This window comes from Arachis ipaensis, chromosome B6 (assembly GCF_059453495.1).
Source record: "Arachis ipaensis isolate K30076 ecotype BB chromosome B6, ASM5945349v1, whole genome shotgun sequence".
Taxonomy (NCBI): Eukaryota; Viridiplantae; Streptophyta; class Magnoliopsida; order Fabales; family Fabaceae; genus Arachis; species Arachis ipaensis.
In genome coordinates this window covers 81,485,601-81,502,480 of record NC_142441.1, presented here as the reverse complement: position 1 = coordinate 81,502,480, position 16,880 = coordinate 81,485,601, and positions in this window count along the sequence as shown.

Below are 16,880 nucleotides of genomic sequence, written 5' to 3'. Positions count from 1 at the left end.
TTGTTAGGATTTTTGTTGTTGATATGTTCGAATTGCTACTAGATGCTCTGTTTCTTTTGAATAGCACATGGGCTATCTTTGATCGTGCAGTGTGTGTTTGTTATTTACTGATTTTGGGTTGCATGCGTTTTAAATATTTTTCTTCTTTTGTTATGTTGCAGATGGACGCTGAAGTATTAGATATAATGTTTCATCATGGGACCAATTTTGAGAAGGGTAAGGATGGAAGGTGGACGTATTATTCTGACAATAAGCATTGTTTGGGTGACCTTGCTATGGATAGATTGGATGTATTCTACCTGAGAAACTATTTTAAAGAGTTAGGATATGGTAGAATGAAGAAAATTTGGTGCAAGTGCCAGGAAAGAGCCTGGAAGTGGGGTTGAGGAATTTAAACTCTGATAATGATCTGAGAGAGATGTGTTCTCATGGTGGAAAAAACAATGGTGTTATTGATGTCTACATTGAACATGAAATTTTAGAACTTGAGATACTATAATGACAGGATGTTGTTGTGCACCTTGATGACCAAGTGAGGGATCTTGGAGAGCAAGCAAAGAAAAATGCCACGACTATGCCAAACCTTTTTATGAAAACTACTATCGAGAAGCAACCTCCGTTTTGTTTGAGCATAGTAACCAATACTCCCCAAGCTAAAGAAACCGTACAAAGGAAGATCAATTTCAATTCGAAACTGAAGCCTAAGCCTAAGACAGTCCCCAAACCCACACCCACACAAGACAAAGTGACAAAGTCCAAGAGATACTATTTGAGATCTTCCACCCCCAAGGATGGTTTGAGGGCTGGTTGTCGTCCATTAATTGAACTTGATGGTGCCTTCTTAAAGACTGTATTTGTGGGGAAAATTCTATCTACTGTTGGACAAGATGCTAATCACCATATATAGGTAATTGCATGGGCAATTGTGGAAGTGGAGAACAAGAAAAGTTGGAAGTGGTTCCTAGAGTTGCTTCATGAAAATCTTGGAGACTACAAGACTCAGTAATTAAAAATAGGCTTGAGAAGGTAAGGAAGGAGTCCAAGAGCTAGCATGCTATCTGGGCTGGAGATACTGACTATGAGAAGTTTGAGGTTCATGGGAATCCTACCAACTATGTGGTTGACTTGGGAAAAAGACTGTGTACCTTCCATTTTTGGATGTTGATAGGTTATTAATTTCCCAACCCACTAAATCAAATGTTTCATGATTTGTTGCATATTAATGCTGTCTTATACAATATTGTATTTTTTAATATCTTGAAATAATAATTTGTAGGGATTCCATGCGTTCATACTTGTGCAGCACTTGCCAAAGTGAACAAGCACTAGGTGGACTTTTTCCACAAATTGACAACCATAGAGTCTTACAAAGAAACATACAAGTACCACATTAATCCTGTACCTAGCCAACCTTTTTGGGAACAAATTTAGTATAACAGGCCATTGGCCTCACCAATTAAGAGAAAGCCAGGGAACCTTCAAACAAAGAGAAGGAAGGATGCAGATGAAGGCACCAGTTCTAGCAAGAAATCTAAGCCAAGTTCAACCATGAAAAGACAACTAAGAAAATTCACCTGCAAGTATTGTCTGCAAAAGGGTCATACCAAGAGAGGGTGTGAAAAGAAGAGGGCTTTTGATGCTGCTTAAGCTACAGCTGCAAAGGCTGTCGAAGCTGCTAAAGATCCTAAGAATGCTACTACTCAAGCCAGTGCAATTGCTACTACTGTTGCAACCTCAGATGTCACTGCTACTGCTACTACATCTACAGCTACTGCTACTTGGTGCACGGAATTGTGATCACACTTTTCACAACTCCGGTACAACTAACCAGCAAGTGCACTGAGTCGTCCAAGTAATAAAACCTTACGCGAGTAAGGGTCTATCCCACGGAGATTGCCGGCTTGAAGCAAGCTATGGTCATCCTGTAAATCTTAGTCAGGCGGATTCAATTGGTTATGAGTTTTGATAATTGAAAGATAAATAAAACGTAAATTAAAATAAAGATACTTATGTAATTCATTGGTGGGAATTTCAGATAAGCGTTTGGATATGCTTTGTTGCTTCTGAACCTCTGCTTTCCTATTGTCTTCATCCAATCATGTGTGCTCCCTTCCATGGCAAGCTGTATGTTGGTAGATCACCGTTGTCAATGGCTACCATCCGTCCTCTCAGTGAAAATGGTCCAGGTACAGTTTCTGTACGGCTAATCAACTGTCGGATCTCTCGTCTCGGATGAAAAATATCAGGCACAGCTACCGCACAGCTAATCATCTGTTGGTTCTCACTTGTGTCGGAATAGGATCTCTCTATCCTTTTGCACACTGTCAATGCGCCTAACATTTGTGAGTTTGAAGTTCGTCACAGTCATCCCGTCCCAGATCCTACTCGGAATACCACAGACAAGGTTTAGACTTTCCGGATCTCAGAAATGCTGCCATTTGGTTCTAGCCTTTACCACGAAGGTTCTAATCTCACGAATTCGATTGCTCTATTGTCAGGAGAGACAAGTCAAATCCGTGGATCAGAGACCCAAGAGACTATACTCTGGCTGACGTCCAATGACTACGTTGAACATCATTTAGACCGCTTGTGGTTGTCAGGCACGCGGATCTTGGCTAAGCGAGTAACGAAGATAGTGGGTGATTGTCACGGGTCACCCCTTCATTTTGACTTAACTAAATTAAGTACGAGAGTATATCTTGGAGAAGAAGTAAGCGTGAATTGAAAGAGAAATAATAGTACTTGCATTAATTCATGAAGAACAGCAGAGCTTCGCACCTTAATCTATGAGGTGTAGAAACTCCACCATTGGAAAATACATAAGAGAAAAAGGTCTAGGCATGGCCGAATGGCCAGCCTCCCAAATGTGAAAAATGGCATAAGATCATTAAGGTCTGAATACAATAGGAAAGACTACTATTTATACTAAACTAGTTACTAAGGATTACATAAATTTAGTAACTAAGTGCAGATAGTGCAGAAATCCACTTCCGGGGCCCACTTGGTGTGTACTTGGGCTGAGCATTAAGCTTTACATGTGCATAGGCCTATTCTAGAGTTAAACACTGGCTTGGATGTCAGTTTGGGCGTTTAACTCCAGTTCTGGTGCCAGTTTTGGCGTTTTACGCCAGAAAAGGGTCTCTGGCTGGCGTTGAACGCCAGTTTGGGCCATAAAATCTCGGGCAAAGTATGAACTACTATACATTTCTGGAAAGCCCAAGATGTTAGCTTTCTAGCCCAATTGAGAACACACCAATTGGACTTCTATAGCTCCAGAAAAACACGTTTGAGTGAAAGGAGGTCAGAATCCAACAGTATCTGTAGTCTTTTCTCAACCTCTGAATCAGATTTTGCTCAGGTCCCTCAATTTCGGCCAAAAAATATCTGAAATTACAGAAAAACACACAAACTCATAGTAAAGTCTAGAAATGTGATTTTTACATAAAAATTAATAAAAATATAATAAAAAGTAACTAAAACATACTAAAAACTACTTAAAAATAAGGCCAAAAAGCATATAAATTATCCGCTCATCACAACACCAAACTTAAATTGTTGCTTGTCCCCAAGCAACCAAAAACAAAATAGGATAAAAAGAAGAGAATATACAATAAATTTCAAAATTATCAATGAATCTTAGTCTCAATTAGATGAGCGGGACTAGTAGCTTTTTGCCTCTGAATAGTTTTGGCATCTCACTTTATCCTTTGAAGTTTAGAATGATTGGCATCCATAGGAACTCAGAATTCAGATAGTGTTATTGATTCTCCTAGTTTAGTATGTTGATTCTTGAACACAGCTACTTTATGAGTCTTGGCCGTGACCCTTAGCATTTTGTTTTCCAGTATTACCACCGGATACATAAATGCCACAGACACATAACTGGGTGAACCTTTTCAGATTGTGACTTAGCTTTGCTAGAGTCCCCAGTTAGAGGTGCCCAGAGTTCTTAAGCACACTCTTTTTTCTTTGGATCATGACTTTACCACTCAGTCTCAAGCTTTTCACTTGGACCTTCATGACACAAGCACATGGTTAGGGACAGCTTGATTTAGCTGCTTAGGCCAGAATTTTATTCCTTTGGGCCCTCCTATCTATTAATGCTCAAAGCCTTGGATCCTTTTTACCCTTGCCTTTTAGTTTAAAGGGTTCTTGGATTTTTACTCTTGCCTTTTGGTTTAAAGAGCTATTGGCTTTTTCTGCTTGCTTTTTCTTTTTCTTTATTTTTTACCATCTTTTTCGCAAGCTTTGTGTTTTTCATTACTTTTTCTTGCTTCAAGAATCAATTTTATGATTTTTCAGATTATTAATAACATTTCTTTTTCTTCATTATTCTTTCAAGAGCCAACAATTTTAACATTCATAAACTTCACTATAAAAAATATGCACTGTTCAAGCATTAATTCAGAAAATAAAAGTATTGCCACCACATCAAAATAATTAAACTATTTTCAAGATAGAATTCGAAATTCATGTACTTCTTTTTCTTTTTCAGAAAATATTTTTTATTTAAGAAAGGTGAAAGATTCATGGAACATTCATAGCTTTAAGACATAGACACTAAACACTAATGATCATGTAATGAAGACACAAACATAGTTAAAACATAAAGCATGAAAACCGAAAACAGAAAAGAAAATAAACAAGGAGATTAAAGAACGGGTCCACCTTAGTGATGGTGGCTTCTTCTTCCTCTTGAAGAACCAATGGAGTTCTTGAGCTCCTCTATGTCTCTTCCTTGCCTTTGTTGCTCCTCTCTCATGGCCTTTTGGTCCTCTCTGATTTCATGGAGGATGATGGAGTTCTCTTGGTGCTCCACTCTTAGTTGCTTCATGTTAGAACTCAATTCTCCTAAAGAGGTGTTGAGTTGCTCCCAATAGTTGTGTGGAGGAAAATGCATCCCTTGAGGCATCTCAGGAATCTCTTGATGAGGGACTTCCTCATGCTCTTATTGAGGTCCATGAGTGGGCTCTCTTGTTTTCTCCATCCTCTTTCTAGAAGCAACTGTCTTCCCTTTCCTCTTTCTAGAGGTTTTTTCGGCATTAGGTGCCATTAGTCATTATAGAAAACAAAAAGCAAAGCTTTTTCCCACACCAAACTTAAGAGGTTTTCTCATCCTCAAGCAAAATAAGAAAGAAGGGAGTAGAAGAAGAAGAAATGGAGGATATGGAAGGGTATGAATGGTTCGGCCAAGGGGGGTTATGAAGTGTTTGTGATGTGTGAAAGTGGAGGAGTAAGGAGGGGGTATTTATAGGGTAAGTGAGAGGGAATTCTTGTAATAGGGGTTGGGTTTAGGAGGGAGATGGTTTGAATTTGAATGGGTGGGGGTAGGTGGGTTGTATGATGGTTTTGAGGAGAAACGAAGGTGATTGGTGGAGGTTATTTTGGAGAAGAGTGTTATGGAATGGTGTAAAAAGGAGAGAGAGTGAGTTGGGATAGGTGGGGATCCTATGGGGTTCACAGATCCTGAGGTGTCAAGGAATTCTGGTCCCTGCACCTTTCTGGCATTTAAACGCCCTCTGTGTGCCATTTCTGGTATTTAACACCAACTCTGCTGCCTTTTCTGGCATTAAACGCCAGGCTGATGCCCCCTTTCTGGCGTTTAACGCCAGCCAGACACCCTTTTCGCCATCCATCGGAATTAGTGCCTTTCGATCCTTAATCTCCCGAGGGACACCAGCAACAGCAACTAACTCAGTCACCAAAGCGGGGAAGGGTAGGTTTCCTCTAGCATGGACACGACCCATGGCATGTCGAATGAGAAGAGGGACATTGACCGGTTTCTCTGGAAGTATGCACCAAACTAATAGGGCTAGCTCCGCGGTGATAGATGACCCGTGGGTGCTTGGAAGCACATAATGGGATAAAATTTGGGCCCATGCCTGGGCCTCCGCAGTGAGAAAACGTGCATCAATGCCCTTGGGTCGGGGTCTCATTCTCCCTCGGATCCAAAACACTTCCGGTTCGGCGATGACCCGGAGAATGGCATCCCAATCGAAACCATATTCACAATGCTGCTTCAAGACCTCTTGATAAGCGTCTATCCCATCCGCCAATGGTCCGGTCTTAAGTACTCCTTGAATGGCTTCCTCCGAGATGGGGACTTGCTTTCGACGCACGAAGACTGATGTGAGAGAAGGTGAGTGGTAGTTGGAGTAAAACTCCATCACCCATGACAAGTTGGCCTCCTACGGTCTTCTGATGAGAAACCCCACTGTCGCTGCTCGATGCGGGGTATCACAGACTGAACAAGGTGGGCCAGAGGGGCGAGAAGAAGTTCAGGGTGATAGTTCCTTTCAGTCACAATGGGGAACATGAGCTCAGAGTAATGGTTGGGAAACTTAGTTGAGTCCCTCGCAGGGTTTTCCTTCTCTTGTTCATCAACATTAATGATGCTCCTTGCCTTCTTGAGGAGGGGCTTGGCCTTTGGTTCTTGGTGCGCCATGGTGGTGGATCTTTGAGGTGCCTTCTTGGTAAGCGGCTTCTTCAGTACCTTTCCCTTATCCTTTGTGATGGCCATCCTAAAAAGGGAGGGAAGAGCATACATTAAACTCAAAGAAATAATACATGGATAATATTATGCAAGATGTAAATAAAAGGGGTATAAGCATGACAACAATGGAACAATGGGCAAGTCACTAGCATGTGATGCAAGAGGGGTATAAGCATGCAAATAAAAGGCATGAGAAGTATATATTCAAGCATCAATAATAAGAAGCAAGTCATAAGGGGTGAGTATATGAATGGGAAACATGAAGAACAATAGGATCAATGCACATAGGAACAAGCAAGTGAATGAGAACGGGCACTAAGTTGAAAGCATTATGTCAACTTTGAAACAAGAACTCATAGGTGCCATTCATCAAACACTTGGTGTGCAAGTTCAAAGCAATAAGCAAGTGGAGGAAATGTGACGATGTAGCATCCCACAAGGAATTATCAATCATCATATAGCACCATATATCACGAAGAAATCAAAACATAGTAAAATAACCCACTAATGCAAGAGAGAGCTCCGCCCTTAACACCCATAGCAAATAGAAAAAGAAGCAAACAAATAAACAAGAATACATGAATGAGAGTCTAACTAAGAAGGAATGCAAAGAAATGCAACCAAAGAGAGAAAAATTAAAACAAATCAAAGAGGAAGAAAGGTGAGTAGTACCTTGAAAGTGGGAAGAAAGTGATGTAGAATGCAAGGGAAGAAGGGGGAAGAGGAATGGGAAAAAGAAAGGAGAGAGAAGAGTGTGGGACCGCCGGGAGTGGTTGTCACCAGTGGTAAGGGCTGCCGGGGGAAGGGGCTGAGAGAGGGAGGTTGTAGTGGATAGAGAAGAAGGGAAGATGAAAATAGAAGGAGAAGAGTGGAATAGGAGAAGAAGAAGGGAGAAAATTTGAAAATAGGCGCGCTTCAGGTAAGTGACGTCGCAAGATCGATGCGTGCGCGCCATCCACGTGTACGCGTGGATGAGCAGGAAGAAGCATGGACGCGTAAGCGTCTCTTACGCGTATGCGTGGGCAGAAGAAGAAGAGGGGACGCCTACACGACATGTGCGCGTACGCGTGGGAGGCAATTTGCGCCAGTAGCACAATGTCAGCATGAACCTTGCACAACTCTCTGGTCGAGGCACTAGGAGTTGGCTGTAGGGATACTGACGCGCACGCACATGGTGCGCACACGCGTGGATTTGGCGGAAAGCAGCATGAGCGTAAGCGTCAGGAACGCTTACGCGTGGGTGGGAGTTGTGCTCCCAGCACAGTGCTCGCGCGATGTTTGCGTAACTCTCTAGAGAGATGTACCAAGAGTTGGAGTTACATGATCGACGCAGACACGTCATGCACGCTTACGTGTGGATTTGCAGATCAGCAGAGGGACGCGTACGCGTCATGTGCGCGCACGCGTGGGGTGAGTCATGCGGAGGGCACAGTGTTGGCCCAGTACTCGCATAACTCTTGGGTTCAGATACCCAGAGTTTGAGAAACGCAATCAACGCGTATGCATCTAGCACACTCGCGCGTGGATTGCTCGGTCAGGCTCAGGGACACGTACGCGTCATGTGCACGTGCGCGTGAGAGGGGTTAGGCGTGGGGCTTGTAGCATCCTAATTAGGCTAAGCCTTACCTCACGTCGTGAAGCAAAGGTTAATCAGAGATTACGACAGTTCTAAGCTCATACATATAATATATAGAAGAAATAATGTAATCTAGAAGCCCGATGAAGAATATAGCTCAAAAACAGGTTTTCAAAAGTGCATAGCGTACTAAAGAAGCTACTAGCTTAAGGTACAAGAAAAAGATAAGATACAACAAAACATAAATCTATAATATCATAGGAAACTAGCCTCGACTCGCAGAGTTTAAGCCAGCTAGCCATATACAGGTATACAGAACCATACAGCTTTAAAACAGCTTATACAAGTTTGTTCTCTCAAATACAAGCGTCTAGGCTAGACAAAAATACAAAAGAGAGATGTATAAATAGATAAACCAAAAAGACTCCAAAAGAATCCCAGATCCTCCGCTCTTGTCACCATCTAAAGAAACTCACCGAGGTGGGTTGCGACCTGCATCTGAAAAATACAACAAAGATATGGTATGAGAACCGGAGGTTCTCAGTATGGTAACAGCGCCAGTGATGTAGGATATAAGACCCCGGGATGCCAAAGGCAATCCTAAGCTCCACATCCATCACAAGATTCAAGCTTAAGCCATTATAAGACAAACAAGCATAATATAAACCTCATCATAAAATGAACCAGGTAATCTATCTTAACGGATTTATAATTCTAAACAAACATCGCTGTCCCACAGCCTTCACCAACCTATCCTCCATGCGATCCTATCGCCACCGCCTTCCGAACCTCCTCAATCCCAGTAGAAAGCACAATTAATAACAATGGAAGTAATTCACAAGTAAAATCATACAAGACAAGTAGATCAAGTAAGCAAATAGGCATGTTATTCAATTAGGCATACAATTACAAGTCGGCAAAGCAAACAAACAGGTAGGAAATGCATATGATGAATGGCTGCCCTACTGGCTGTGATATCACATTGTCGTTTCAACTGCCAACCCGACACATCTCCATGGAGATGTCGCCCTTCGGATTTCTTATATAGGAACCCCCGAGATATAGTGCCCGGATCACTGTCCAGGTACCGGCGGCTGCACGCTCTATAGGTCCGAAGGGATGCGAGTGGGATACTCTTGACACAGACCTCACATCTCAACGCAAGCGGGATGAACCACCGCCCTTACGCTGTCTCCCGCCCTTACGCCGTCGCCGCTACCTCGACAGGCGGGATCCAACCGCTGTCCCTGCCGGGAGCATAGCATCTCATATTCTCAGTAAAAATAATATTTCAGTGGTTTTCAGAAAACAGTTTCAGTATACAGAGATCCATCATCTCAATCCGAGTCCTCGACTCATCTCAACCACGGTCCCTTTCATAACTCAGTTTCCAAGGTCAAAAGTTTATCTTTCCTTATCTCATATATCACTCATCCTCCACCCAACGTCAAATCATTCTTAGCACGCCAGAAACCTAGGCCTCCGTTTTCTAATTTATCATAAAACCGTTTTCTAGAAACCTTAAGTTACATCCCATGATCTAATACTCAAAATTAAGCCCATAAAATTTAAAATGGTGTTTTAGAAGCCTACAACCATGTTGGGAAGGTAGAATATTTGAAAACAAATAAAATTTTGAGAAACAGGACGTGTGCGGTCGCACAAGGGTCTATGCTTGCGCACACTCCTGAGAGTTTTGAAATGTGTTCATCCGTACAAGGGTGTGCGTACGCACAGGTGTCAATTTTTACAAGGATTTGTGCACTCGCACAACCTGTGCCAGCACCCCCAACAAACAGACCTTCCCGACGTGTGCGTCCGCACAGACCTGCGCGTCCGCAAGGGTTAAAGTTTTTCCTTAGATGTGTGCGTGCACAAGCTATGCTGGCGCTGCCAACAGAACGCACTTCCCTACCTGTGCGTACGTACAGACGTGTGCATCCGCACAGGTTGAAATATTTGCAAGGTGTGCGTCCCCACGAAGATGTGCGCCCGCGCACATCAGAAATCATGAAATTTTGCAACTTTGCAGAATCTCAGATTTTTAACACCAACTTTGAAGGATCATAACTTCCTCTACAAAACTCCAATTTTCACAAATTTTATATCAATTTGAAGAGTTTTCATATATCTTTAATTATAAATAAATTTCAATCAATTTCGAAAATCGAGGCAAAAGTTATGATCGAGCAAAGTTCACCAAAAACTCAATTTTACCAAACTTCACAACTTACAAAATTTATTACCATACACATTCCAAACCCCCTTTTCTCATCAGAATTTACCTTTGGTATCATATCACACCAATCATACCACAATTTCTTTCACTTTTCATTCTTCTCAACTTCATTTATCATATATACATAACATGTCCACCAACCATCATTATCTCATTACCAATTCTCATCACCAACTCAACCAAGATTCATATTCATAATCAACAATACTCATGCATCTAATCCATCATATTTTAACTTCATCATGTAATCACAATGACACATCAATACATTATACCTCATCAACACAAACAATCATCAACAACATACAATTTCCAAACCTATCCTATAGGTCACTAGCCTAAGTGTCCATGAATATTATATACTACATAGAGGAAACCGAAACTATACCTTGGCCGATTCCCCTTTATGCACCAAAACTCAAATTGATCACCCAATAGCTTTCAACTAAATTCCAAGCTTTCACATCCACTCCAATAAGCTGAAACAAGTTCCAAGAGCTCCCAAAGGCACAATAATCAAACTATATACATATAAATCACCTCAAATCAACCTAGGGTTCCAATTATACATAAGTTCACAAAAGTTAGTGGCTCTTACCTTCTCCCACAGATTTACTAGCAAGAATCCAAGGCTAAGCTAGGATTAGGGCAAACCTAAACACCAAGAATCACAAAAACTCATTTAAACAAAAACCCTATAAACACGAAATTTTGAGGAGAGAAATTGAGAAGGATTCGAGCTTTTCTTACCAGTTTCTTATATGGGTTTTGTAGAGATCTTTACAAGGAACGCGTAGCCGTAAACGGTGCGACGATCGGAGCTCTCTAGCTCAAGATATGAGCTTTGGAAGATTGAGATGAATAGTGCTCACTCTCTTCTCCACTCGTCCTTTCAATTTCTGATTGTGTGTGCTTGTTAGTGTGTTATGATGCTAGTTGGTTCATTTAATGAGCCTTTTATATGTTGGGCTTGGGCCCGGTCCAACCCGTTAGCATTTCTAGCCTGTGTGGCCCAACTTCGGGCCAATCCTTTAAAATTAATGCCTGGTTTTCCATTTCTAACATTTTTCTAATGTTTTTTCCGGTTTTCACTTTTTCTCATGCGGTACCGGGGAAACTTGAACCGGTTCAACCGGTACAACTGTCGGTTCGCGATTTTTCATGTTTTTTCGTAGAAAGCACATTTTCTGACACAGAAAGACCTACTGAGTCTGAAAATCACCTTTAAATCCTCAAATTCTCTCTCTAACTCTTTAGAATCTAATTTGGGAAATTAATCACGTAATTAACCGGTTGATTAGTTGCGGTTCTTACATTCTTCCCACCAAATAAAAAATTTTGCCCTCAAAATTTGAATTACCTGAGAAAAGTTCGAGGTAATTCTTTCGCATCTCAGACTCCAATTCCCAAATGTGTTCTTCTACTCCTGCTCGCTCCCAACCAACTTTAACCAATGGGTCATCCTTTCCTCGCAGGTTCTTCACAATAGTGTCATCGATCCTCACTGGCGTTACTTGGAAAGTCAAGTTATCTTTCAACTCGACCGATTCAGGCTCCAACACTTGAGCCACATCTGACGTGTACTTACAGAGCTGTGACATGTGGAATACATCATGCAAGTTAGACAGATGAGGTGGCAAAGCGACTTGATACGCCACCGGCCCGAATCTCTTCAAAATCTCAAACGATCCTATGTATCTTGGGTTTAACTTCTTGGTTTTGATTACTCTTCGATCCCAGTTTTCGGTGTCACCCGAAGAAATACATGTTCTCCCACTTCAAACTCTAGTGGTTTCCTCCTCTGATCAGCATAACTCTTCTGGCAACTCTGAGCAGTTAGAATCCATGCACGAATCTTCTTAATGTTCTCAGTAGGCTCTGCTATCACCTCAGGACCCGAAACACTTGCTTTACCAGATTCATACCAACAAAGTAGAAACTGGCACTTCCGTCCATACAAGGCCTCATACGGAGCCATCCCAATGCTTGCATGAAAATTGTTGTTATACACAAACTCCACTAATGGCATGTATCGGTCCCAACTTCCAGGTTGATCCAAAACACACGCTCTTAGCATATCCTCCAACGTCTGAATAGTCCTTTCCGACTGTCCATCAGTTTGCGGGTGATATGCGGTACTGAGACATAGCTTCGTACCGAAAGCCCTTTGAAAGGCTCCCCAAAACCTTGAAGTGAATCGGGGGTCACGGTCCAATACTATGCTCGACGGCACACCATGTAATCTTACTACCTCCTTGATGTACAATCTTTCTAACTCTTCCATAGAACAATTCACTCGAATAGGCAGAAAATGAGCGGATTTGGTTAGGCGATCCACGATCACCCAAATCGCATCAACTCCCGACCTATTCCTTGGTAAACCAATCACAAAATCCATAACAATTCCTTTCCACTTCCACTGAGGAATCTCAAGTGGTTGTAGCATTCCTGACGGCTTTTAATGCTCTATCTTCACTTTCTGACAAGTCAAACACTTGGATACTATTGTTGCTACATCACCCTTCATCCCTGGCCACCAGAACATCTTCTTCATGTCATAATACATCTTCGTGCTTCTGGGATGAATAGAAAACCCACTGTTGTGAGCTTCTGACAATAAATCTTGCCTCAAACTTCCTACATCTGGTATGCAAATCCTTCCCTTGTATCTCCATAACCCTTCATCATCCTTAGTGAATTCTTCGCGCCTCTTATCACCAACTGGTTGAAACAGTTGTTGAACCTTCTGCTCATCTTGTTGAGCCTTTTGTATTTCTGATTTAAACGTGCTTGAGATTTGTAGCTGGTTGAAACAAGCTCTCCCGGCAACTTCACTAATATCCAGCTTAAGATCTACAAACTTATCCACTAGCTCTTCTTCCTTAATTCTCATCCAAGCAATTGTTAAAGATTTCCGACTCAAAGCATCTGCTACCACATTCGCCTTTCCAAGATGATAACTCAGCTCAAAATCATAATATTTCAGTAACTCCATCCACCTCCTCTGACGCATATTTAGCTCCTTCTGATCAAAGTTGTACTTGAGACTCTTATGATCAGAAAAGACGCTAAACCTCAGTCCATACAAGTGGTGTCTCCAAATCTTCAATGCAAACACAATCGCCTCTAATTCCAAGGCATCAGTGGGGTAATTCACCTCATGCGGTCTCAGCTGACGTGATGCGTAAGCCACCACATTCCGGTGTTGCATCAACACACAACCCAAACCCTTCAAGGAAGCGTCACAGTACACTTCAAACGGTTCATGCGGTTCCGGCAAGATCAAAATAGGTGCTAAAGTCAATCTCTGCTTTAACGTCTGAAAACTCTCTTCGCACTCCGACGTCCACACGAAAGGCACTTCTTTCCTTGTCAACTTTGTCATTGGTAGCGCAATCTGGGAAAATCCTTCAATAAATCTCCGGTAATATCCGGATAAACCCAAAAAGCTCCTGACTTCTGTTACAGTCGTCGGTCTTTCCTATTTCATCACCGCTTCTACCTTAGAAGGATCTACAGCTATTCCTCCTTTACTCACCATGTGGCCTAAGAACTTTACTTCCTCCTTCCAGAACTCACACTTTGACAACTTAGCATACAACTTCCGCTCCTTCAAGATTTACAACACAATCCTCAAGTGTTCCTCATGCTCTCTTGCCGTCTTAGAGTAAACCAAGATGTCATCTATGAAAACCATCACGAATTTGTCCAAAAAGGGATGAAAAACTCTGTTCATGTAATCCATGAAAACAGCAGGTGCATTCGTTAACCCAAAGGACATTACCACAAACTCGTAGTATCCATAGCGTGTCCTAAACGCAGTCTTAGGAATATCATCCTCCTTCACCCTTATATGATGGTAACCAGATCTCAAATCAATCTTGGAAAATACTCCAGCTCCTTGCAATTGATCCATCAAGTCATCTATCCTTGGCAGTGGGTACTTGTTCTTCACTGTCACTTTGTTTAACTGGCTGTAATCCATACACAAAGGCATTCCTCCATCTTTCTTCTTCACCAATAAAACTGGCGCTCCCCACGGTGATACACTCGGCCAAATGAACCTCTTGTTCAGAAGCTCTTCCAACTGAGTCTTTAACTCTGTCAGCTCTATCGGAGCCATTCTATACGACGCAATCGACACTGGCCCAGCTCCCGGCACCAATTCGATTACAAATTCAATTTCTCTCTGAGGTGGGAAGTCAGGGATATCTTCCGGAAATACTTCTGGAAAATCTCTAACCACCGGTATCTGATCCAAGTTCTGGGCATCACCCAATGCATCAGCGGCAAACAGAATATAACCCTGACACTCCTCCCCACTACAATGCACCATTACAGAGTTTAGGTAATACCCCGTAGCTACCACTGCTCCATTTTCTCCTTCTGGCACAAACTGAATTATCCGTTCAAAACAATCCAACAAAATCTGGTTCTTCGACAACCAATCAAACCCCAAAATCATTTCAAGCCCTACCATTGGTAAACAGATCAAATCATGCACAAAATCTCTACCCTCAAGCTTGAAACCTACTTGTCTACAACTTGACCTAGTCATAACTGTTTGATGCGGAGTATGTACATGCAGATCAAAAGGTAATTCTGACACTTTCAGGCCTAATTCCTCTACTTTAGCAAACGAAATAAACGAATGCGAAGCTCCAGTATCATATAATGCAACTAGGGATTTATCACCAATTAGACATATACCTCTCATCAACGGATCCACCTTAGAAGCATCTTTGGCATTCACAGCAAAGACCCGACCTTGATGCTGACTCTGGCCCGCATTATGATTCCTCTCACGAGTGCAATCCCTCGCAAAATGACCAGGCAGGCCACAGTTGAAGCACCCATCTATACCAATCTTGCAAGAGTCATATGGATGAAAATGTCCACAACGATCACAAGCTAAATCCGAAGACCTCATAGTATGATTTCCTCTCCCTTTGCTACGCTGAATCTGGTCACGTGTGTTCTTTCTGAAGCCTCCTTGACCTTGAGGCACATATCTTCCTCTCATGAAGTTTTGTCCCCTCGGATGAAAGTACTTGCCATGCCCATGACTAGAACTCCCTCTATGAGAATCCTTAGATGCCGCCACGGTTTTGGCATACTCCTCCACTACTCTAGCCTTATTCACCAAGTCGGAGAAGACACGGATCTCCATAGGAGCCACAACAGTCATAATATTGTCCTTCAAACCCCTTTGGTACTTAATGCACCTCTAGCTCTCAAAAGTCTCCTGGTCACCCTGACACACTCGAGAAAACCTACAAAGCTCTTCGAACTTGTTGGTGTACTCAGCCACAGAGATGGAACCTTGCTTCAGCTGCATTAGCTCCATTTTCTTCGCTTCCCTTGCAGACTCAGGAAAATACTTCTTGTAGAAAGCCATTTGGAACACCTCCCATGGAATGTCGGCGTTTTGAAGCTATAGCAAACGACACTCAGCTTGCCACCAGGGCTGGGCCTCTCCCACTAGCTGATAAGTGGCAAACTCTACATATTGATTAAGAGGAACATGCTGCGCCTGTAAAGAACGCTCCATAGCCTGGAACTAGTGGTCCGCTTCAACAGGATTTGTAGACCCTTGGAAAGTTGGCGGATGAACCTTGAGGAACGTGGCCAAGGTCATCGGAACTACTCCCGTGTTATCGTCGTTTCCCTCAGCATTATCATTGGCATTTCCTTCTCCGTTCCTGATGACATGTCATCATGTCATATTTTTCTATGATTTTTCATACAAGAAATTGATGATTTGTGCTTAAATATTGAATGCTTTTGTGCTTAATTGGTATATTTTTTTGATCTTTTGATTTTATAAATTTTGTAGGAAACAAGAAGGAAAAGAAGAAAAAAAGCACAAAATAAGCTAAAAAGAAAAAAAGAGAAATTTTGGGGCACATTTTGGAATTGAAGCACACTTTGGAGCCTTAGGTCACGCTTTTAAAAGCGTGGCCTATGACCATGAAGCCATGGCATGCATTAATGCCTTATGCATGCATTTAAGCCAATAAACCATGGCGTTGCAAAAAGTGAACGCTAAATTAATTGGCTAATAAAGCCAATGGATGCATGCAAGTAATATTATTTCAAGGCATTAATGAAAGCATGCATGCATTTAATTATTTATGCCTTATGCATGCATGAATTAATAACTAAAGCATGCATGAAATGAATGAGCTTTACATTAAATGGCATTACTAATTAATAAAGCATGCATGCATTTAATTGAGAAAGAATTGGATGAATGCAACGTTAATGCATTGGCATAGTTAATTAAATGTAATGAAAGCATGCATGAAGCTTTAATTAATTATGCCAATTAGCAATTGATAATGCATTACATGCTTGCATTGGCTTCTACGATTAACGAATTAACACTTTTAATGAAAGCATGCAATATAAAGCAAGGGAGCAAGGAGTAACGCGCAATAAAGGAAGTAGCGCTCTCTAATTGAGCGCAGCGCTCTCTCATTAAGCGCTAGTGAAGAAAAGCAAAAGCAGCGCTACGTTGGAATTCTTCACGGAGCGCTACAAAGAAGGCTTGACACTAAGCAAGGCCAGCG